Here is a 6,000-nt window from a genome sequence, read left to right as displayed (position 1 = left end):
GAGAGAGAGTCTGCCCCCCACCAGATCCGGTCCCGGATCGGGGGCTACTCCTTCATGCTGTCTTGTTAGCAGTGGCAGGCTTCTTGGCCTGCTTACTCTTGTTCCAGCCTTGCATTGGTTTCAAGGCTGGTTTGGGTTGTGAGGCATTACCCTCTTGCTTAGAGTATGCAGAATTAGAGGCTGGTCCATTTCTGCGAAAGGGACGAAAATTAGGCTTATTTTTAGCCTTAAAAGACCTATCCTGTGGAAGGGCGTGGCCCTTTCCCCCAGTGATGTCTGAAATAATCTCTTTCAAATCAGGTCCAAATAAAGTTTTACCTTTGAAAGGAATGTTAAGTAATTTTGTCTTGGATGACACATCCGCTGACCAAGACTTTAGCCAAAGCGCTCTGCGCGCCACAATAGCAAACCCTGAATTTTTCGCCGCTAATTTTGCTAATTGCAAAGCGGCATCTAAAATAAAAGAGTTAGCCAATTTAAGTGCGTGAACTCTGTCCATAACCTCCTCATATGGAGTTTCTCTACTGAGCGACTTTTCTAGTTCCTCGAACCAGAACCACGCTGCCGTAGTGACAGGAACAATGCATGAAATTGGTTGTAGAAGGTAGCCTTGCTGTACAAAAATCTTTTTAAGCAAACCTTCCAATTTTTTATCCATAGGATCTTTGAAAGCACAACTATCTTCGATAGGAATAGTAGTGCGTTTGTTTAGAGTAGAAACTGCCCCCTCGACCTTGGGGACTGTTTGCCATAAGTCCTTTCTGGGGTCGACCATAGGAAATAATTTCTTAAATATAGGGGGAGGAACAAAAGGTATGCCGGGCTTTTCCCACTCTTTATTTACTATGTCCGCCACCCGCTTGGGTATAGGAAAAGCGTCGGGGGGCACCGGAACCTCTAGGAACCTGTCCATCTTGCATAATTTCTCTGGAATGACCAAATTGTCACAATCATCCAGAGTAGATAACACCTCCTTAAGCAGTGCGCGGAGATGTTCTAATTTAAATTTAAATGTCACAACATCAGGTTCAGCTTGTTGAGAAATTTTTCCTGAATCTGAAATTTCTCCCTCAGACAAAACCTCCCTCATGGCCCCTTCAGATTGGTGTGAGGGTATGACAGAACAATTATCAGCAGCGTCCTCTTGCTCTTCAGTGTTTAAAACAGAGCAATCGCGCTTTCTCTGATAAGTAGGCATTTTGGATAAAAGATTTGCTATGGAGTTATCCATTACAGCCGTTAATTGTTGCATGGTAATAAGTATTGGCGCACTAGATGTACTAGGGGCCTCCTGCATGGGCAAAACTGGTGTAGACACAGTAGGAGATGATGTAGTATCATGTTTACTCCCCTCATTTGAGGAATCATCTTGGGCAATATCATTATTTGTGGCAGTACTGTCCTTACTTTGTTTGGACGCTATGGCACAATTATCACATAAATTTAAATGGGGAGACACATTTGCTTTCATACATATAGAACATAGCTTATCTGAAAGTACAGACATGAAAAAAAAAAAAACTCTTAACCATCTCCGTGGAGATGTTGCCTGTGCAACGGCAAAGAGAATGACTGGGGTGGGCGGAGCCTAGGAGGGATCATGTGACCAGCTTTGCTGGGACTCTTTGCCATTTCCTGTTGGGGAAGAGAATATCCCACAAGTAAGGATGACGCCGTGGACCGGACACACCAATGTTGGAGAAAAGACTCCCTTAAAGGGACAGCATACAGCAATTTTCATTTAACTGCATGTAATAGACACTACTATAAAGAAGAATATGCACAGATACTGATATAAAAATCCAGCATAAAACCTTTTAAAAACTTACTTAGAAGCTCCCAGTTTAGCACTGTTCACAAGGTTAGCTGGAAAAACAATAAGAGCAGAAACTCTCCCCTCCCCTGAAAAGACAGATAACATGAACAAGAGCCAGCAAACGTCCGTAAATGCGTGTATACATCTGGCACTGTGGGGCTTGGTTAGGAGTCTAAAAAGAATCACTATCGGCTAGATTACGAGTTGTGCGTTAGGCTTAAAAAGCAGCGTTGGCCGGTCCCAACACTGCTTTTTAACGCCCGCTGGTATTACGAGTTTTGAAGGTACAGGCTCACTGCTCACTTTTTGGCCAGACTTGGAAATACCGCAAATCAACTTACGTCAATTGCGTATCCAATATTTTCAATGGGACTTGCATAGCGCCGGTATTACAAATCTGCCCAAAAGTGAGCGGTACACCCTCTCCTGTCAAGACTGGTACCGCATTTTAAAGTCAGTAGCTAAGAGTTTTACACTACAACGCCGTAGCATAAAACGCTTAACTAAAGTGCTAAAAAGTACACTAACACCCGTAAACTACCTATTAACCCCTAAAATGAGGCCCCCCCACATTGCAAACACTAAAATAATTTTTTTAACCCCTAATCTGCCGAACTGGACATCGCCGCCACTATAATAAATATATTACCCTCAAACCGCTGCACTCCCGCCTCACAAACAATAGTTAAATATTATTAACCCCTAATCTGCCGTCCCTAACATCGCCGCCACTATACTAAAGTTATTAACCCCTAAATCTAAGTCTAACCCTAACCCTTACACCCCCTAACTTAAATATAATTTAAATAAATCTAAATAAAATTCCTATCATTAACTAAATAATTCCTATTTAAAACTAAATACTTACCTATAAAATAAACCCTAAGCTAGCTAGAATATAACTAATAGCTACATTGTAGCTAGCTTAGGGTTTATTTTTAATTTACCGTCAAGTTTGTATTTATTTTAACTAGGTACAATAGTTATTAAATAGTTATTAACTATTTAATAACTACCTAGCTAAAATAAATACAAAAGTACCTGTAAAATAAAACCTAACCTAAGTTACAATTACACCTAACACTACACTATAATTAAATAAATTAACTAATTTAACAACAATTAAATACAATTAAATAAAATTATCTTAAGTACAAAAACACACACTAAATTACAGAAAATAATAAAAAATTACAATATTTTTAAACTAATTACACCTAATCTAATCCCCATAACAAAATAAAAAAGACCCCCAAAATAAAAAAAACCCTACACTAAATTACAAATATCCCTTAAAAGGGCCTTTTAGGGGGCATTGCCCCAAAGTAATCAGCTCTTTTACCTGTAAAAAAATTACAAATCCCCCCCAACATTATAACCCACCACTCACACAACCAACCCTACTCTAAAACCCACCCAATACCCCCTTAAAAAAAACTAACACTAACCCCTTGAAGATCACCTTACCAACCGGGCCGAAGTCCTCAACGAAGCCGGGAGAAGTCTTCATCCAAGCCGGGCGAAGTGGTCCTCCAGACGGACAGAAGTCTTCATCCAGACGGCATCTTCTATCTTCATCCATCCGGCACGGGTCCATCTTCAAGACATCCGACGTGGAGCATCCTCTTCAATCGACGGCTAACACAGAATGAAGGTACCTTTAAGTGACGTCATCCAAGATGGCGTCCCTTCAATTCCGATTGGCTGATAGAATTCTATCAGCCAATCGGAATTAAGGTAGAAAAAAATCTTATTGTCTGATGCAATCAGCCAATAGGATTGAAGTTCAATCCTATTGGCTCATCCAATCAGCCAATAGAATGCAAGCTCAATTGAAGAGGATTCTCCGCGTCGGATGTCTTGAAGATGAATCCGCTCCGCGCCGGATGGATGAAGACTTCTGCCCGTCTGGAGGACCACTTCGCCCGGCTTGGATGAAGACTTCTCCCGGCTTCGTTGAGGACTTCGGCCCGGTTGGGTGAAGACTTCTCCCGGTAAGGAGATCTTCAAGGGGTTAGTGTTAGGTTTTTTTAAGGGGGTATTGGGTGGGTTTTAGAGTAGGGTTGGTTGTGTGGGTGGTGGGTTTTAATGTTGGGGGGGGATTTGTAATTATTTTTTACAGGTAAAAGAGCTGATTACTTTGGGGCAATGCCCCGCAAAAGGTCCTTTTAAGGGCTATTTGTAATTTTGTGTAGGGTAGGGCTTTTTTATTTTTGGGGGGCTTTTTTATTTTGTTTTACGGGGATTAGATTAGGTGTAATTAGTTTAAAAATATTGTAATTTGTTTATTATTTTCTGTAATTTAGTGTTTTTTCTTTTTACTTTAGATAATTTTATTTCATTGTATTTAATTGTTGCTAAATTAGTTAATTTATTTTATTATAGTGCAGTGTTAGGTGTAATTGTAACTTAGCTTAGGTTTTATTTTACAGGTACTTTTGTATTTATTTTAGCTAGGTAGTTATTAAATAGTTAATAACTATTAAATTAACTATTGTACATAGTTAAAATAAATACAAACTTACCTGTAAAATAAAAATAAAACCTAAGATAGATACAATGTAACTATTGTAGCTACCTTAGTGTTTATTTTATAGGTATTTAGTTTTAAATAGGAATTATTTAGTTAACCCCTTAATGACAACTGACGTACCAGGTACGTCATGCATTAACAAGCAGTTAATGATAATAGACGTACCTGGTACGTCAGTTGTCTAACAGAGTGCTGGAAGTGATCACAACCACTTCCAGCAGCTCTGAGGGTATTGCAGTGATGCCTCGATATGGAGGCATCCTGCAATACCCCTTTACAAGCTTCCAATGCAGAGAGAGCCACTCTGTGGCCCTCTCTGCACTGGTAGCGATGGTGCCGATGGTGCCGTTTGACCGGGTGGGAGGAGGGAGCGTGTGCGCGCGTGCACGATGCACGTGCGCGATGCGCGTGCGTGCACGTGGACGCGCGTGCACGTGGACGCGCGTGCACATGCACGCATTAGCCACACTGACACCAATGAAGTTAGGAAGGGGGAAAAAAAGTTAAAAAAATTTTTTTTCCATATAAAAAGATCTGGTAGGGGGAGGGGGTGGGGGTATTGTGGGGGGGCTGCTACACTACAGAAATAATTAAAAATAAAAATAAAAGTTAAAAATAAAATTAAAATACTTTGGTTTGTGGGGCCAAACTGGGTACTGGCAGACAGCTGCCAGTACCCAAGATGGCGGTAATTAGGTAGGGGAGAGGGTTAGAGAGCTGGAGGGGGGGATCAGGGAGGTTGGTGCTAAGGAAGGGGTTCATCACAACTAAAATATTTTATTATTTTTATCTTAAAAAAAAAAAAAAACTCTTTTATTTACTTAAGATGGCGGGAACAATTGTGGGGTGGGGGAGGGAAGAGAGCTGTTTGGGAGGGATCAGGGGGTGGGATGTGTCAGGTGGGAGGCTGATCTCTAAAATTAACCCTGCAAGCTCCTTACGAGCTACCTAATTTAACCCCTTCACTGCTGGGCATAATTCACGTGTGGTGCGCAGCAGCATTTAGCGGCCTTCTAATTACCAAAAAGCAACGCCAAAGCCATATAAGTCTGCTATTTCTGAACAAAGGGGATCCCAGAGAAGCTTTTACAACAATTTCTGCCATAATAACACAAGCTGTTTGTAAATAATTTCAGTGAGAAACCTAAAATTGTGAAAAATGTAAAGTTTTTTTTTTATTTGCTCGCATTTGGCGGTGAAATGGTGGCATAAAATATACCAAAATGGGCCTAGATCAATACTTGGGGTTGTCTACTACACTACACTAAAGCTAAAATTAACACTACAAGCTCCCTAATTAACCCCTTCACTCCTGGACATAAAACACGTGTGGTGCGCAGCGGCATTTAGCGGCCTTCTAATTACCAAAACGCAACCACAAAGCCATATAAGTCTGTTATTTCTGAAAAAGGGGATCCCAGAGAAGAATTTACAACCATTTGTGCCATAATTGCAGAAGCTGTTTATAAATAATTTCAGTGGGAAACCTAAAGTTTGTGACAAAATTTGTGAAAAAGTGAACTTTTTTTTTTTTTTTTTATCGCATTTGGCGGTGAAATGGTGGCATGAAATATACCAAAATGGGCCTAGATCAATACTTTGGGATGTCTTCTAAAACAAAATATATACATGTCAAGGGATATTCAGGTAT

Source organism: Bombina bombina, chromosome 1 (genome assembly GCF_027579735.1).
Source record: "Bombina bombina isolate aBomBom1 chromosome 1, aBomBom1.pri, whole genome shotgun sequence".
NCBI lineage: Eukaryota > Metazoa > Chordata > Amphibia > Anura > Bombinatoridae > Bombina > Bombina bombina.
The sequence above is the reverse complement of the archived record's forward strand: the minus strand, read 5'-3'. Positions refer to the sequence as shown.